Genomic DNA, 19786 nt, shown 5'->3' on the forward strand with positions numbered 1-19786 from the left:
GCTAGGCAGCCCAGCTGTTACGAGGAGAGACCAACCCCTGCACAGACTACACAGCAGGCAGTACCCACCACCACCAATGCTGCCTCCCAGGACCCCCACGACAAACACATGGCCTTCCAACACCGTGTGTTGGGGTGCCAGGATCAGCTGGCTGAACAGGTGCGGGTGGGTTTTGACTGCATGGCAGACAAACTAGACACCATACCTGGGTGTCTAAGTCCCATCAGGGACCACTCACGGTCCCTGATGGACACCCACAGTCCACTCCATGCTCTCCAAAGAACCATGGCTGACATAGCTGGAGCCCTGACTCAGAGAATGGAACAACTGTCCAGAGTGGCACTAGCGATGTCACACGGGAGTTAGGAAACATGCAGAGGTTAATGGAGAGCATGGGGCGGGCGAATGCGTAAAGTGCGGCTGCCACGGCTGCACACCAGCGAGTGGTAGCTGGGTTCCTCAATTACCTCAAGACCATCCTTATGGCTTTGCTGCCACAAGGCCTGGAGCTGATGCATGCTGCTGCTACTACTGCTTCCACATCTCCGTCCTCTGAAGTGTCAGTGCCACACAGTGCGGCAGACATTCCACCTCTGGCCCCATAGGTGTCACTGACACACAGTGCTTGAGAAAGGGCACCACCATGCACACGTGAGGCACATGAAACAGCAGAGGACGAAGATGTGGATGACTCTGGCTTCGTGGTAAGAAGGACGCAGTACCATTCATCTCCACCATATGGCCTGTTTCTGCTTGGTTCTGCCCTCTGCATCATCACCTTCCACTGTCTCCCGATACACTCTTCAACACTCACCTTGGACCTCGACATGGACTGCCATATACTGTTTGAACGCCAATGACACAGCAATCAGACTGCGGACTGTACACTTCCTCTTACTTTGGACTTGTCCTTCCCTGTAGGACTCTGTCTGGCCCTCCACGGGCCAACATCGTCATGTGGGGTTTTCACGGCCCTGTATTGCTCCAGATGCAACAATCCACTTAATGTGCATTAAACATTCATATTCTCACAGATGTGTCGTGTCTATGGTCATTCAATGGATGCATGTATGAATGTAGGGTCAGTGAATTCCTCTTACATCCGTGTGGCTCATGTCGTTGGACTTGGGTCACAGGGTGATACATTGCTGAATGTTGTCTGGGTGGCGCCGGAGAAACAACAGGGACACACGCAGTTTTACTTCCTAGTACAGCCCCATATGGAACCACGCACAGAGCCCCAGGGTCATTGTTCAAACCCTTATGCTGGACTGGCATATACCAGGTGAGCCCACTCCGCTTACCCTCACGGGGGGACGGCAACGCTACATGTCCCAGGTCTTCCCTGTAGTATTCTGCTGATCACAGGTCTAGTTGTCAGCATGCCACAGCCACTCCCTCACGGCTGGTAGACACCCACACCACACCCATCCAGGACACGCGTCACAGGACATGTGACCCTGCCAATTAAAAAGGGCCGGGCGCACGTGCTCGACGCCATTTTAAGCCTCTCTCTGGGTGTATCTGTGTGGTGTACATGTAGGCATGGGGGTCCAGGGGCCTGCAACATCACATTCCGCCGGCCGGGGGATGACATGATGGTGTCCGCACCACGATACCCAATCATAGAGGGTCCATGACTTGCAGGGCACAGACTTGGAGGCACCTGGACGGTGACTTTTGGTGCACTGAGGTGGGGGCACCTTAAGTGCTGAGCAGGTGTCCAGCCTGCGATGATGCCCTGTCCCTGCAGTCCGGACTTTTCAGGTTTTGTGTGCCCTGCTGGACCGCAGTGTAGGCCTGAGCCAGCGGACAGCGGGGGCCTACCGTCACGTGGCATCGCCTCCTGGATCACAGAGTTAGTGGCACCTATGAGGCTGAGCGGGTGTGCAGCCTGCGATGATTCCGGGTGCACTGGTATGTCTTCTGCCATGGCAAAATGAAGACCCCGAATCAAATGTGAGACCTGGTGGCCTGCTGAGCGGAGCTGCATGATGTGGAGGGTGCCATGTACGCGGGCCCCGGGCATGTGGCTTGCAGCAGCACGTGGTGGGCCCTCATCGCTACACGCCAAGGGTTAAAGGTGAGCAGTGAGGCCTGGGTGCGCAGGGGCAGGCATGCACCGCAGGGTGGCGGGAGGGGCTGGGCTGTATCTGTCTGGGTGCGCAGGGGCGGGCATGCACCGCTGGGCAGCGGAGGGGCTGGGGTGCATCTGCCTGGGTGTGCAGGGGCGGGCATGCACCATTGGGCGGCGGGAGGGGCTGGGGTGCATCTGCCTGGGTGCACAGGGGTGGACAGGCGATGATTTCTTGTGCAATTGTATGTACTTTGCCATTCATGTATCTGGACTCTGTTTCAGATGACGGATCTGTTTCAGATGTGTGACCTGGTGAACTGCACTACATACCGGCACATGGTTGGAGACACACCGGTGGCAGCAAGTGTGCAGTGTGGCCTGGGTGTACATTGTCGCCACTCTCTCTCCCTGTCCATCTCTTCTGTTATTTGTGTCCTTCCGTCCGTCTATTTCTCTTCCCCTCTCTGTCCGTCTATCTCTCTCCCCCTCTCTGTCCGTCTTTCTCTCTCTCTCCCTCTCTTTCTCTCTCTCTCTCTCTCTCTCTCTCTCTCCCCTTCGCTCTCTCTCTCTGTCCTTTGATGTGTGCATGTGTGACCTACGGATTTTCCCGAGGGGAGCCGCCATGTGTCTTCATTTCTGTTCTGTGTTCCGTTGAATACATTTTCATTTGTTCCATCGAAGGTGAATGTGTGATGCTCATTTTTGTGACGACACATGCATGTTACCAAATGTGATTGTGTGACATCAGGTGGGGGGGGTGCCCGGGGAGGGGGGTCCTGGGGGTGGTGGCGGTGGGTGTTGCGGCCCTGTTGGGACTCCGAGCTGCGTGATCATTGGCTCCATGGCATATGTTGCCCGGCAGGTGTGGCTCTGGGCTGGGCTCTATTTTGTGGTGCAGGCTGTGGTCCGACTTTGCACCAGGTCAGAGCAGGTGTAAGTTTCCTGCTGCTAAGGCGCTTTATCGCCTGTTTTGTGGTCTTATCGCCGATCTGACTGGTTGTTGAGAATGTTGCAGAGTGGTGTTGTTGCGCCTTTTTGCATGGGAACGACCTATTCTGCATCTCATTAGCAATAGTTGCCGGGGTCATCTGTGGCAATGTTTTTTTTTTGCGGCTGCTATCACCGGTAAACTGGTGCTATGGGCTGTTAGCACCAGCTTGTGAATGGGGTGATACATTTATCCCAACTTTGGCTGCTATAAAGTGCCGTTAACTCGGCGATAGCTCCTTGAGAATATGCCCCACAGTGTCTTTTTTAACGTACGAACATTTGCAGAGGTGTGGGTTAACTTTGAGTCAAAGGCATTGATCAGTAAGTTTGTAAGTAGGAATAACGTCCAAAAATAGTACTTTGTTATATGTGGCAAAGAGGCTAGTATCATCTTCAGCAATCACCAGAACCTGCGTTTGAGCACTACCATTTCTCTAGTTTGGCATTGGCTGCGCAGAACACCACTGTGCATCACGTAGAAGCGCCACAGTATGTAGTCCAGAGGTTTGCAATAAGGAGTGGAACACACAAGCAGAGTCAATAGTGCCAATGCTGTGATTGAATCTTCAAGTTAATCACAACTGCTGCCTCTTTGGAATTACTGTCCTGCACTACTCTTCCGACATGAGAGAGTCACTCACTTATGGCCTAACCCTATATCAAATATTATTGACCAAGCAAAACGACTACTCCAGAAAGCCATGATTCCTGCCCATGCACCCTGATTTCTTGATAAGCTGCAGGACGTGCAACCACCCCAACCTGCAGGCCATGCAAGAGACTTTTGAACTTAGTAAGCTTTCTCTTCCCCTCAGAGCTCTGGAACTTCCATTATGGAATTCACCATTATTACCCCACTCAGACACTTCTCTGACCCAGTCCAAAACTTCTATGCGTTAAGCTTCACCATCCTCCATCTAAAGATTTGAAGTCTAAAATACAAAAAATAGATTCAAATGTGCCCAAATTTGAGATCCTGGAGAGATTACGGGGAACATGCGTGGCTCTTTCTACAGCATTCAAATGTTTCTTTGTGAGGGAAGAAAAAAGTGAGGAAGTGTAAGAATGCTAATATTTACAAATACGTGGGCATACAATTAGAAGCTGACTATTCCAGCATTGCTGCCAGGCAAGCCGAGTAGGTGAGGGCAATGACATGGCAAGGGTGTCACATCCTTAATGCAAGCAAGGAAATCTCTCTCCTCAACCCTGCTTTGGTAGTAAAATACAATCATAATTGGTGTTCAGTGTCCTTATGACCAATGGAGCCTGTGCCACTGCAGCTGCTACACTAATGATGGCTACTTTCCTGTGTGGGGGCACTTTCACCATTGATCTATGGATCCCTAATGGCGTACATGTAGTGTCATATGGGTTTGGATTTCTGAACTCACTTTTAGGAAAAAACTCAAGACCTGGTTGTTCCCCCACTAACCTGTTACCATGCACAGTTATCCAGTTCAGCATTCACCAGCGCAGGAAATCCCTTGGGCAACAATGAGCTTACAAAGCACAAACAAAAACAGAATGACAGAACCTTTTTGGTTCCTGGTGGACTTTGTAGAACTGTGACATAAGCATTAGAGCATAGTGAATTGAATGCAGGTTTAGAATGTTGGGATCGTGGTTATACTAAGCTCCGTGTGTGGCATAGTCATTGGTGAGCACCCGGGCTGGGAAGGATGCTACAGCCAACAGAAACACAACATGGATACTGTGCTTATGTAGTGATTGCTGGTGGTCGCTGATGGTGGACTTATGCACTCATTTTCATCACCATCAGACTTTGTGCTGAAGCAAGAGAATAAAAGGTAGAAAAGGGAGAGGGGATGAGAGAGAGAAAAATAGGAGAGAAATCAATAATGAAAAAGAGCCCACTAGATTGAGATAAAAACAGGACACATAGGGGCATATGTACGAGTTAACGCTGTGTTAGTGCCACTTTTCTGCCACTAATGCGGTAATATTTGTATCAACCTATTAACAAGCTATCGCTAACAGCTGTTAGCGACAGCTTTCTGCCGATACTTGCTGCTTTCAGCATCGCCACCCATGTTAGCGATAACTATCGCTAATGACATGCAAGGTAGGCGTTCCTGTGCAAAAACGCACACTAACCCCACTTCACGATAGTTACAACGATCATCCGGACCCGCAATATGTTAATAAAACAGCTGCTTAAGGCCGTTTGTGGCTGGGACTTAAGACCGGAAAAAAGCTGGTCTTAAAAATGGAGATAACCCTTGGGGCCTCATTTCAGCAGGTTTTTTTGCTGGACCATGCTGCAAGTAATGTAGCTGCGCTTCTCTGCGACAAAACTACAGGGCAGGACTGCACACCTTCAATAAGATAGTGCTCATTCCTGGGCCTCACTCATGAAAGGTGTTGCAGCGCTGCGACAACACAGCGGTGCAACACTTTTCACTACCCCCTTCTTGCGACACCACAGATGTGCTGTATTGACTAGACAGCACTCCATGGCGCAAGTAACGACAGATACTTCTGGAATCCTGATGTATCTGTCTGCGCTAAAGCCACCCATTGCTGCAGTCGCGTCACAACCATGATGCAACTCCAGCAATGCATGGGGCCGGCCTATCCCTGTGGCACTGTGTCACCCTTATGCCTGGCATCATGCAGGCGTAAGGTTCTGATGCAGTGCCGTTATTGAGGGTTGCCCGGGTCTCAGGACAGTTGGAGATCTATCGGTGGCGGTTGGGCGCTGCGGTGTCATTGTCTGTAAGCGTTGGCAGAGTGGTGCTGCTGAGGAAATTGAAAAGACATACTTCAGTGGCCTTGATCCAGCTGCGAGGGGGGCAATGATGGCGGTTGTGTATGGTGGGCATGGTTAAGCCATGATGTGTCAGTCCAGGAGAGTCCGGTGGTGTGGCTGTAGTTGAAGGTCCCGATGGCCGAGGAGATATGCTCGACCGTGTTTCCTGCTATGTGGCTTGCTGGGGTGACTAGCTGCTTGAGCCTGATGTTGGAGAGCTACCCCAGGTGGGGGTAGTGTTCTGGTCACTAGGATTGTTCAGGTGGAACTGGAGTTCACCAAGTAGGATGTCGTCGGTGGATGGGAGAGCCTGGTGTGCAATGAGGTCTACAATGATATCAGAGAATGGGTGTCCATGGCCCGGTGGGCCTGCAGATGAGGGTGCTGCAGAATATTGGATTGGGGTTGGTCTGGATCTGGATCTGAAAGTTGAGGTGTTCCATGGTCACCGTGGGCTCATAGAGTGCGTGGTCAGTCGGAGTGTGCTTCTGTCGATGATGGCAATGCCTATTTCTAGACGGTTGTGGTGGTCCTTGTGGGTGATGTAGTAGCTGTCAGTGATGGCAATGGAGATGTCCGGTCCAGAGCAGATGTTGGTCCTGGCAGGCGATGTGGCGTCCAGGGTTGATGGCGAGGTGGGTGCTGGCGCCATAGGGGTGGAGTGTCCGAGAGGAAGGGTCCTTGGTGCTGAGCGTGGTCCAGGGGCAGACGGACGCAGACGGACTTGCCTATGGCTTGCCTTTGGCATGGGAGACATCCATTACAATGCAGGATTTACATCGTAATCCCTTTTGAACGCAAATCCCAAAACGCAGGTGACTTTACAGTGCATTCCATTACAATGCAGTGTGAGGTCAGTAATGGGGTATTTTACATTTTTAGGGTGGGTATGGGTTTCGGAGATGAAATGTGGGGTGTATTATGGTGTAAACTTTGAATTTGGGGTGTGCATTTGGGTCAAATATGAAATTTGGGGTGTGCATTTGGGGGCTCAAAGATGAATTTTAGGGCTCAGGGTTTGCTTTGGGGTGCAAGGGTAAGTTTCAGGGTTGCACCCACTGAAGTGGGAATAGTAATGTTTACATCTGCGCTATCCAACACCTTCCCTACATTTGCAATATCCCTAGTATTAGTATGCATTGTAATGGAATGCAATATAAAGGTATACATCGTAACTCCATATATACCTTTGGCACACCAGTGGTACGCCCGCAGCACATGGCCGCACAGCGTCTGCCATTGAGAAGTGCTGCGGGGGGGGGGACTGGTCAGATGAGAGGTGGAAAACACTGGAAACAACACTGGATGGGGCGTGGATGCGGGGTGTGTGCGTGAGCGGGTGTTGTAAATCTTTAAATGAGAGAAATCTTACCTTGAGGCCGAGTCCCGTGTCTTCGTTGCTCCTGCTCTCCTGTGTCTGCTTCTAGGAACAGGAAGCAGGCAGCCAGGCTCCCTCCCCTAAAGACAATCACAATGCTACAATGGGGCATTGGGATTGATCATTGGCGCAGGGATGAGGAGTTCAGCCAGGGGCTAGAAGTGTGGGCATGTTCTCCATGCAGGCTGTAATGCAGCCTGCATTGCAACAGGTACAGTGCGCATGACTGCTTTGTGCGGCCTGAGCGGGTCGATCAAACAGTCACTGCGCACTTGAGTGGGCGTGCTACTCCGACCCTGTTCCTGTCCATGAGTGGAGCAGCCCTACCCACCCTCCCACCCGCAAAGGAAACATGGCACGATAACATCAGGAAGTTATCCTCAAGTGATGATTGTTCCTCTTCTTGCACTGCTTGGAAGCAGTGGAGCAATGCTCTTCTGCAATAACGGATGAGCCTGCACTAAGGTGCTTCATCTGCTGGTGCTAGGCCTGGGCAACTCGACCGCCAGGTGTCCTGTGCTACACCTACCACCTTCTCCTTACCTGGACACTGACACCGTGGCGCAACCCGCTGCACTCTCTCCAAATCTGTGACTCAGCCAGCAGGAGCCTCAGCCAGGTGGGATTTCATAAGCCTGGGTACAGCAGTCGCAGCCAAGTCCGCTGGTGAACCACCTGATGCAGTTGATGCAGCAGGGCTCCCTTAGGCATGAAGTTACAGCACTCTCGCCACACAAGTTTGGCGTAGCTCAGGGGCCTCACCCTGTGACTGCTGTCAAGCAACACCTGGTGTCTCAAGAGCAGGTGGTCCCACACGCATTCTGCCTTGTTGTCAACGCTGACAACACAGAGAGTCATTGTCCAATGGCTCAAGTTCCCTTTGAGTGGGGGGGGGGTCTCTGGTACTCTGCAAGTCGCTGTGAGAACTGCCATGCCTGTAGACTGTCTCCTAGGGAATGATTTGGAGAGCTCCCCTTGGGAAAAGGTGGAGAAGACAACTCACCTGCAGATGGTGGGTTTACCTGATTGGGTATGCGTAACCATCCGGTCGATGGCAGCCAGTAGGGGTGTTGAAGGGACCCTGGAGCCTGAGGGAGAGGCCCAGGAACCGGCCTTAGGGAAAGGGCGCAGGAGGCACGGGAAACCGGCTCCTAATGTTCCCACGGCCCAGGAGGAAGCAGACCTTGAGGGGATGCCCTGGAGCCTACCGGGGAACAGATAGCCGAACTGGGGGACCTACCTGAGCTGACCCATTGGCAGCAAGAAGGAGGCCCCACCAGGGAGACATTCTGCAGGGAGCAGAAAGAGTGCCCCTCTCTAGTGGGTATGCGGCAGCAGGCTGCAGCCCAGGCCAATGGTGATCAGTCCGGTACTCACTTAATCTACGGGGAGAACGACCTCCTATACTCAGAACCTAAGGTTGCTGTTCCTGGGTCAGCCCGTGCGCTGGTGCTACCCCAGAAGTTCAGAGCCTTCCTTCTGGGGCTGGCTCACGACGTTCCGTTAGCAGGGCATTTGGGGCAGGACAAGACCTTCGAAAGGCTTGTCACCCACTTTTATTGGCCTCAAATGTGCAGGAGTTCTGACACTCACTGCAGGACATGCCAGACTTGCCAGGCAAGTGGTAAGAGTGGAAGGAACCTGAGGGCTCCACTCCAACCTTTCCCTGTGGTCAGTACCCCATTCCAGCGAGTGGGAATTGACATTGTGGGGCCACTGGACCCCAAGACAGCCATGGGCAACAGGTTTATCCTGGTCTTGGTGGACCATGCCACCCGGTACCCTGAAGCCAACCCTCGAAGGACAGTGACGGCCCCCGTGGTGGGACGGGCACTGATGGGAATTTTCTCACGAGTAGGATTCCCTCAAGAGGTGGTGTCTGACAGGGGGACTAATTTCATATCGAAATATATGAAATCCCTTTGGCAAGAGTGTGGTGTGACATACAAGTTCACCACCCCTTACCATCCCCAAGGAAACGGGTTGGTTGAGAGATTCAACCGAACCCTAAAGGGCATGATTATGGGCCTTGAGGAGCCCATGAGGCGTAAGTGGGACGTCCTCTTACCATGCCTTCTCTTCTCGTACCGTGAGGTGCCACAGAAGTCTCTGGGGTTCAGTCCCTTTGAGCTTCTGTATGGCCACCCAGTACGAGGCCTCTTAGTCTGGTCAAGGAAGGCTGGGAGCAATCTCCCAGGAAACCTCCCCAGAATGTATATAGTTACATGCTGGCCTTTCGGAACCAGACTAGGCGTTTCAGGCAACTTGCTGAGGCAAATCTGGAAGCCAGCCAGGAGGAAATGAAGCGGTGGTACGACCATAATGCCACTCTGGTTGAGCTTCAACCTGGTCAAAAGGTATGGGTCCTGGCCCCAGTGGAACCCTGTGCACTCCAGGACAAGTGGACAGGACCCTTAGAAATTGTGGAGCGCAAGAGTTCTGTCACCTACTTGGTGGACTTGCAGTCTCCTAGGAACCCCTGAAGGGTCCTACATGTCAACTGAAGCCCAACTGGGAGAGGTCCAAAGTGGGCATGCTCTTGGCCACAGATGATGGGATGGAGGAGGAGTCTGAGCCTCTTCCTGACCTCCTGGTAGCCTCAGAGCGAGACGGGTCAGTGGATGGAGTTAACCTCTCACCCACCCTGACCCCTGAGCAACAGGATGACTGCCGCCAGCTGCTGGGGCAGTTTCCTGACCTGTTCTCCCTGGTTCCTGGTATCACAGATTGGTGCATCCATGATGTGGATACAGGAGACAGCTTACCTGTGAAGCACAAAGCTTACAGGGTAACTGACAGGGTCAGAGCCTGCATCAAAGAGGAGGTCTCAAAGATGCTTGCTCTAGGGGTGGTTGAGTCCTCCAGCAGTCCTTGGGCCAGCCCAGTGGTCTTGGTCCCAAAGGCTGCCACGCCGGGTGCCACACCCGAACTCCAGTTCTGTGTGGACTACACAGGACTCAACTCAGTCACGAAAACTGACGCGCACCCCATCCCCAGAGCTGACGAGGAGCTCTTCGATCGGTTAGGGGCTGCACGGTACCTCAGCACGTTTGATTTAACGTCTGGGTACTGGCAGATCGCCTTGACTGATGGGACCAAAGAGAGGTCCGCATTCTCCACACCAGATGGGCATTTCCAGTTCCGGGCTATGCCATTTGGGATGAAGAATGCCCCTGCCACCTTCCAGAGGTTGGTCAACCAGGTGTTGGCTGGGCTGACCGAGTTCAGCGCCGCATACCTGGATGACATCGCAGTGTTCAGTGGCACATGGAAAGAACACCTGCAACATCTCTGGGAAGTGTTGATGGCACTGCGCAAGGCAGGCCTCACGATCAAGGCAAGCAAGTGTCAGATCGGGCAGGGATCAGTGGTGTACTTGGGACACCACGTGGGGAGCGGCCAGGTGGTGCCCCTCCAACCCAAGATTGAAACCATCCTGGCTTGGAAGACCCCAAAGACCCAGACAGAGGTGAGGGCCTTTTTAGGACTCACAGGGTACTACAGGAGGTTTGTCAAGGGGTATGGCAGCATTGTTGCCCCCTTGACAGAGCTGACTTCGAAGAAGCAGACCAGAAAAGTGATATGGAGTGACACCTGTCAGAAGGCTTTTGACACCCTGAAGACTGCCATGTGCACGGCGCCCGTGCTCTTGGCTCTTGACTTCTCCAAAGAATTCCTTGTGCTGACAGATGCATCAGAGCATGGTGTAGGGGCTGTTCTCTCACAGATGACTGAGGAGGGCTGGGGCCAACCTGTAGCCTTCATAAGTAGGAGGTTACTTCCCCGGGAACAAAAGTGGAGTGCGATTGAGCGAGAAGGATTTGGTGTGGTCTGGGCATTGAAGAAGCTAAGACCCTACTTGTTTGGGTCTCACTTCCGGGTTCAAACAGACCACAGGCCCCTCAGATGGTTGATGCAGATGAGGGGTGAGAATCCTAAGTTGTTGAGGTGGTCCATTTCCCTACAAGGGATGGATTTCACGGTGGAACATCGCCCCGGTACAGACCACGCCAACGCTGATGGTCTTTCCAGATTTTTCCACCTTAGTGACGAGAACTCCCTGGGGTAGGGTAGTTCTCCCCACATTTCAGCTGGAGGGGACACGTGTTAGACCTGGCACCATTGGCGTGGGTCACCCTTCCATTTTTTGTCTGTGCCTCAATGTATTTTTGTGCTGGTGTTAGGGCCCTGTGCCACTGCCATCCAGTGCCACAGGGCAAGTGCTCCCTATGGGAAAATGTATTATGTGAATTGACTTCCATGTTTGGCTTATTTGGTTTACTATCAGTCCCTAGTAGAGTGCACTGGGGGTGCCAAGGGCTTGTATATCCAAATGCTGCTAGTGGGCTTGCAGAACTGGTTGTGCCACCCACAGAAGCAGCCTGGTAAAATGTGTCTAAGGTCTGCCACTGCAGAACCTGCATGCAGTCTGGTACTGTCATGCTGACTGGGCAAGTGTCCCCACTTGCCAGTCCCTAAAACCTTCCCTTACCTTCATGTTAGTCACCCCTATGGTAGGCCCTAGGGCAGGGTGCATTGTAAGGATAAGGTAGGACATGCCCTGAGGTGTGTGGCATGTCCTAATAGTGAATTACAGCCATTTTCGTTTTTCACTATTGCAAGGCTACCTGCTCTCCATAGGCCAGAATAGGCTGCTAGATTATAACACTCTATAATCCTAGCAGGCTCAGGAAGCATGGTAGAAATTCATGTTTAGTATGCCTGAACTCAGAATAATAAAATACATCTTTTAGCAAAGGTTATTTTAATATCCTGGGTTTGCAAATGCTACTTTTACAGAAAGTTAGCCTTTGCGTGCCTAACCATCTCAGTCCGCCTCTGGAGGGGAGGGCTATCTCTTTGTGTGTAGCTTGAGTGACAGGGCTGGGAAGTTCCAGGAGACAGGCTGGGGCTACCAGGTGGTGAATAGAGAGATTACACCAGGATGGGTGGGAGGAGTGCACCTTGACTCTGAATAGGGCAGTGCTCTGCCACCACAATGCTGGCTCCACCCCCTGGGGAGCGTCTGATGTCTCTGCCCTGCCTGCTGAAAGAGGAAGCCAGAGTCCAAACAACAAAGTGCTCCTCACTGAAAAGAACTGGACTGGGATTATGCAAAGGCCCTCCTGGCCTGTAAAGACAAAAGAAACTTGGTATAAATGTAGGAGCCCTGCTCCTAAGAAATCAGATCCTGATTGAACCACGAAGAAACTCTGCCTGACCAGAAGGACCTGGAAGAAGCTGAAGGAGGAGTAACTTTACCTGACCTGGGGGATTGGCCTGCAGTTGGTGCCTTGCTGAGAAAGGAGAGGAAAAGACTAAGAGAGACTTTGCACTTTGTTTTCAACAAATCTCCAAGGGCTTGGAAGAAGAGCTTGCCCCCTAAACTGAGTCCCAGGACCATTAGACTCATCTGCCTTCCAAAACTGAGTTGCCTGGACAATTCTTGCTTGTTTCCCGCTGGATTTGGCCCCAGTACGACTCGTACCCCATCCGCCGCGAAGCCGTGTCTTTGCCGCCCGGCACCGTGTGTCTACGCTGATCCAAAAGCGTTAGTACGCACTGTATTCCTCCGGGCCGCATCGCACCTAACCTTCCCCGTCCAATTCGAGACGTACAACCCTGGCTGCCTAATCCTGTACGCCAGACCCAAGCTTCGCTGTCCCGCAGGTACGGTCCGTACGCTGCTAACGTACTGCACCGTGCCGTGCTCAGAGCCGAGACGCCGCATCGCACTGATCCTCCCCGTATACTGTACGGTGCAGATAAGTGTCGCCGCCTATCCGCACCGAAGGTACGGCTCGAATGCCGAATGCCACGGACTCTGCAAGCCGATCCGGGCCATCCGCACGTATCCCTGAAGGTCCCGTACCAGCGCCACGTACCGACGCCGCGACCCGACCAGCATCTGAATACTCTGCCGAGCTACGACCCGGACCTATCGACTTGTCCCGCACTGTCCGTCGCGGACCCTACAAAACCAAGGTACTTTGTTCTGTTCGCACCGCAGCGTGCATGCTACGGACCCCGGAATCCGCACCGATTGTTTGACTCGTACTTTCCTTGTTTTTAATGCCAACGAGTCGCACATCCAGGTACGAACCGTACAAAGCCTGAAAAGAAGCGTAATTGACTGAAAGAAGCCTATTTTTGCATTTTAAGCCTTTTTACAAGAACATTGAACTTTAAAATAATACTGTGCTCATTTTATTAGTTATTCTGGTCTTGTGCTAAGCCTTCTATAAAGAGAACTATTTTTGATACAACCTTGACTGGTGTCCATTTGTGGTGTGTCATTGTATTACTGTATGTGTTCACAAATGCTTAACCTATGACGCCCTGAGAATAGTCTTGACTGCTTGCGCCACCCTACCTAAAGGGTGAGCAGGGGTTATTTGAAAGGGTGATCCCCTTACTCTGACTTAGAATTGAGAGTACCTGCTTGTCGCAAGTGCATACCTGTGCCAACTAGAGATTCCCAATTCTAACAGACCTGTTGTGAAAAATGAATTGCACTATATTTTGCACACCGGATGGTGTTGCAATACAAACCCCAGATGAAGATGGAGTTTACAAGTTCATGTTAGCTAAACAGGGAACAGTGGTAAATTAATTATATTCGATGATGACACAAAACAAATTACCTGCCAAAGTCAAACTGACTGTAAATGCAGAAATATGGGATTTTACTGAAAAAGAAATAGGATTAATGGCAAATGTAGATCCCGTAAAAGTGACCGTGAAAGAAAGTGCTGTTTACCCGAATACCCAACAATACAAAATGAGTCCAGAAGTAAAGGCAGGTGTTGCAGCAGAGATAGAGAGATTGGTCGACCAAGGTATCCTGAAAGAAATAATGAGTAGCCCTTGTAACTCACCTATAACTGGCATTAAGAAACCTAACAGGAAATATAGGGTGGTTCAAGACCTCAGGAAAATTAACAAGATTGTTGTACCATGCTGCCCAGTAGTACCGAATCCAGCTGTGATTCTTTATCAGATACCATGGAAAGCAGGATGGTTCACAGTAATTGATTCATGTCATGCATTCTTTTCTATTCCATTGCATCCAGATAGCAAGTTTTTATTTTTGTTCAAATTTGAAGAGCATGTTTATGTCTGGAATCGTGTGCCTCAAGGGTACACTGAAAGTCCTTCCATCTTTAATCAGATTCTCAAAAGAAGCCTTGAATCTCTTGTATTGCCCAGAAAATCAGTCCTGGTGCAGTATATTGACGACCTATTGGTGGCGTCAAACACTCGAGAGGACTGTGTTACTGATTCAATTGCATTGTTAAATCATTTGGCAAAGGGTGGACATCAAATGTTCCCGGAAAAACTTCAGTTTTGTAAAAATTCAGTTAAATACCTGGGACATCAAATAGAGGAGATTGAAGGGTGACTTCTGAAAGAATTAAAATAATAAGAAGAATGCAGTTGCCACGAACCCAAAAAGAAATAAGAATGTTCCTTGGAGTTGTAGGATATTGTAGGCATTGGATTGTAGGGTTTGCTTTACTAGCCAAACCTCTGATACAAATCACCAGAAAGAGAACTAAAGATCCTATAGAATGGGATGAGGAGAGTATGGGATCTTTTAGAAAATTGCGGGAGTACTTGTGTGAAGCACCCGCTTTGGGCATGCCAGACTACTCAAAAGAATTTGCATTATTCTGCTATAAGCGGGGTAATTGTGCACTTAAAGTTCTAACACAGAGACATGGATTGATGAGAAGGCCAGTGGCATATTTTTCTGCTACCTTGGATCCTGTGGCCTGCACATTACCAGGTTGTCCGAAAGCTGTTGCTGCAACTTGTGTAAGCATAGAACAGAGTGAGTCAATTGTGATGGGACACCCTGTCAAGGTATACGTTCTTCACGCAGTGGTGATTTTACTGACCAGGACCCGAACACAGTACCTTACTCCCAGTAGACTGACAAAATATGAAAGAATAATATTGGGAGCTGAAAACGTGACAATAGTGAGGTGTACTGTTCTCAATCCAGCCACCTTACTACCTAATCCGTACGAAGAAGAAGTGAAAGATTAGGTTGAGCATGAATGTCTTGATGTGACTGAACCTAGCACCAAACCACGTCCTGACATACAAGAGGAACCCTTGAAAAACGCAGAACATGAACTGTTTGCAGACGGCTCCTGCATGAGACACGAGGAGGGAGGATTGAGTACTGTTTACGCTGTATGTACATTAACTGGAATAGTTGAAGCATCCTATTTACCAGAGGTCAGATCTGCACAAGTAGCTGAATTGATCGCTTTAATTAAAGCATGCAAAATTGTGAAAAATTGGAGAGTAACCATATTTACTGACAGTCAATATGGTTATGGGGTTGTGCATGATTTTGGCCAACTGTGGATGCAGAGGGATTTCCTGACTTCCTCAGGGACCCCCATTAAAAATTTAATTTTTGTGAAACAATTCAATTACCAAAAGAGGTGGACGTGGTTAAGTGTGCTGCTCACCAATCAGGAAATTATTATGTGACAGCCGATAACCGATATGCTGTCCAGGTTTCCCAACATTGTGCAAGGCATAAGATTGCCTTAAAAAAGAAAATCAAAACTTGTGGAATCAGCTGCCAACTTATGCTACTTGCAGGAGTGGGAACCTGGGAGGAGGTAAAGGATTTGCAGGATGCAGTAGACATAAGAGAAAAGGAACAGTGGGTGAAAATAGGATGTCAAAGAAGGGCAGAAGATGGTGTGTGGGTTTGTTTTGATGGCAGACCAGTCATGCCAGGCAGTATGCTTGCACCAATGGCTAGAATGTACCATGGAGACACACATGTGGGAAGAGATGCAATGATTCGACTTTTCAGACAAGATTGGTTTAACGCAAGGTTCAGGAATGTAGAAGAGAGCCTTTGCCGAAGATGTTTAATATGTCAACAAATGAACCCTGGCAGGAAAACTGTGGTCTGCATGGGAAAGATTGGAAAGGCAGAGGGTCATTTTGTGAAACTTCAGTTAGATTTCATTCAACTGCCTGCTTGTCGAGGGCTAAAATATGTACTTGTCATAGTTTGTTTATTTTCAAAGTGGGTGGAAGCATACCCGACCTGAAGAAACGACAGCTTGACAGTGGCCAAACTATTATTAAGAGAACTCATTCCTAGATTTGTTTTCCAGTAACGATTGAATCAGATAGAGGGACTCATTTTAATAATGAAATAATTTGACTAATCTGCGAAGCATTCAAAGTCGAACAAAATTGCACTGTGCTTACCGTCCAGAGGCTTCTGGAGTGGTAGAACAATTAAATGGCACAATCAAGTCAAGACTAGGAAAGGTGTGTGCATCCACCCTACTGGAGTGGCCTGATGCTTTGCCTCTTGTTCTGATGGGACTCACAAGTATTCCAGACAAAAATACTGGATTGAGTCTCCATGAAATACTCATGGGAAGAGCAATGAGTCAAGCATGTGTACCAGGACACAAGCTGTTGAATATAACTGATGACTTGGTCTTGAAGTATTGCAAAGAGTTGGCTGACAGAGTGCGTTCTATCTCTCATCAGGTTGGAGAAGACGCTTTCAACAGACAGCTGAGCCACTCGCATGATCTGAATCCCGGTGACTGGGTAGTTGTGAAGAATCACACTTGAGAATTGTGCCTAGCACCAAGGTGGGATAAAACGCATCAAGTTATATTGACTGCCTCAACAGCTGTAAAGTGTGCAGGATTGCCTAATTGGATTCATGCAAGCCATACCAAAAGGGTACCAGCTCCTGAAGAAGAAGAGTTACAATTGAAACAAGAAATTGATGGTGCTGAAGGTTGTGCAGCTGAAGAACTTCCTGTAGAAGATCCTGAAGTAGCTACCCAAGATCAACCAAGCACTTATCAGGACGACTGGATCCCAGTGGTGGGCATACCTGAAGTACGTATAAGAACTTGAAGTCAAACACAGTTGGATAGACAGGAAAAGAGTGAGGACCAGACAGGAATAGAAGAACTCACTCTGGAAAGTAGTGAAACAACTTTTAGGGAGCCTGAGCAGGAACAGCTAAGGAGAGAACAATATACTCAGACAGAAGAAACTCAAAGCCCTGTTCCGGAGTCTGAGGAGGGACAGTTAGGACTTTGAGAAAACATTCAGGAAGAAGAAGATAAAGAGGTAAAAAGACCCAAACAGGACCAGATAGGCATAGAAACGCAAGTTCAGGATGCAGAAGAAAAACCAGATATCACTAATCCTGAACAGGGTCAGATTAAGGTAGAAGAACCCATCCAGGCAGAACAGGCCAAATTAATAAGCCCTGAACAAGGTCAGATAGAGAGGAAATCTGAAGACGAAACTGGTCAAGTTGTGCCAAAATCTAAGGAAAATAAAAGGAGTTTTGAAGAACCTGGCAGTGCAGTGAAGTTTAAGAAAAGTCGAAAAGGTGATAATTGGCCAAGACTTATCAAGAGACTGAGATATCGTCTTAAGACAATCAGTGAAGAACCTGATCAAGTGAATGAAATAACTAGTCAATCTGGACCTTCCAAAGTAATACCAAAGCAAAGGAGTCAAAGATTGAAGACGTTGAATAACAAGTTCAAGGGTCCTGAATGGACATATGTTATTCTTGAAGACTTTGAAAATCTCAATTTAAATGAAGAAAGTGATGAAGAGCTGAATGTTGAACAAATTGAGGAAGAAGTGAGACCGAATTGAAAGAGAGAAGACGCATAAGGTATTTTCTCATATCAGGTTCTGAATTAGAGAAGAGACAAATCTTCTTAGCCAAAAATTTCTGATTATAAAGTTACTGGAAATCCAAAACAAAGCTGTATAAAGAAGTGTTGTAGAATCTGTATATGTAGTTTAATATTAATCCTTGTAATATGGATAATATTGGCAATAGCTATTCCTTATTTGATGATTACTGACAAACAGAATAGTACTAACACACATACAGAAGTAGCAAACATTAAGGGCGATAGAGTAGACATAGAAACACCAGATGAGCTAGATTTACACCACACTGTAGATAGGAATGAAACTGATTTAAATGTATTTGCAAATCTTTTAGTACATTATGTAGAAACTGTGGAAGATAGTGATTGTTATGTTTGCATGAAATTGCCAAGCTCAGTAGCTGAAGGGGTAACTTATCATCATTTACCCTTGACATATGGTATTTCATGTAGTGTACTAGCTAGTTTATTCTATAGAACTGGAAAGCTGCAGTATTATTATTCAAATGTAGATGTAATATTTTCAGAAGTTCCCATGCAAAAGATCATGAACCCTGTCCTTAGTACTAGAGACTCACAATTCATGGGTGAATATTTCCTAACAATGAAGAAAATAGATATAGCTGATGCACATGCAACTTAACCTGTAAATTGCATGAAGAAGAAAAGGTAATTTTTGAATTTAGTAGAACACAGGAGACAGGATTTCCAAAGAAGGGCATCTGAACCGAAACCTCAGACACCTAAATGGGCTGAAAGGGAAGACCTTTTAATAACTGGCAAGACTCATGCTGCTATGTCTCTGGATTTTAAAAAGAAAGGGAAAATCTGTCTCCATATACTTAAAACAGAATATAACAACGTATTTCTTGGTTCCAGTAAATGTGAACATAATTTCCTAGTAATTGGGGGTTGTGGACTAAAAGGAGGAACTGATCCAGTATTTCCTGGAATTTATTATATTTGTGGAAACAAAGCCTATTTTAGGTTGCCTGATCACTGGTATGAGAGTTGCTATTTAGGAATAGTGTTCCCTAACGTCTATCATGTTAAGAGAATCACTGGAAGCAATAATGACAGTAGGGGACTAACCAGATGTAAAAGAGCTAGTTTTTCTAAAATAGTAGGTGATATATTTGGTGCATTGATACCTTCAGTGGGGGTTCTGCTAAATTCTCGAAAAATCTGTCAATTGTCAACAGTGGTTGATCGGTTATCTACTGACACTGCTGGAGGATTTTTACTCATCAATACAGAATTAGTTGCTGTTAGATATATGGTTTTGCAAAATCGACTTGCCCTAGATATCTTATTGGCAAAAGAGGGTGGAGTCTGTAAAATGCTGGGAAGCGCAACATTGTTACACTTATATACCTGACAAAAGTCTAGAGATTGGAAGATATATAAAAAATATTACACATTTTGAAGAAGAACTGAAACCACTGGAGGTTGACAGTGTATGGAAGAAAATAACAAGTAGTTTTTTCACCATCAGTAGTTGGTTTTCTAACATAGGTAAAAGTATTTTAGGTCAAATATTATTGCCAATCATGGGCATAACTTTGTTAGTTTTGATGATAATAGGTTGTCGCAAATGCAGTGGGAAATTAAAAAAGTACGAAGTGAATGAGAAGGGTAGGAAAAGAAAATTAGAAGAAATACAACTTGAAGAATTGAAAGGGAATATCTTTTTTTTTTTTTTTTTTTTTAATCCTCATACATGCCATCGGAAAATGCTCTAGATGGAATATTTCCACACCCTTCAAATACGCCCTTATTGAGAACCGCCCTAATGGTGGACCTGAAGGAGGGGTAGAGTCTTCCCAGAGGTACGGCTGTATCCTAGTCCCACTCCCGTTCAC

Source organism: Triturus cristatus, chromosome 4_2 (genome assembly GCF_964204655.1).
Source record: "Triturus cristatus chromosome 4_2, aTriCri1.1, whole genome shotgun sequence".
Taxonomy (NCBI): domain Eukaryota; kingdom Metazoa; phylum Chordata; class Amphibia; order Caudata; family Salamandridae; genus Triturus; species Triturus cristatus.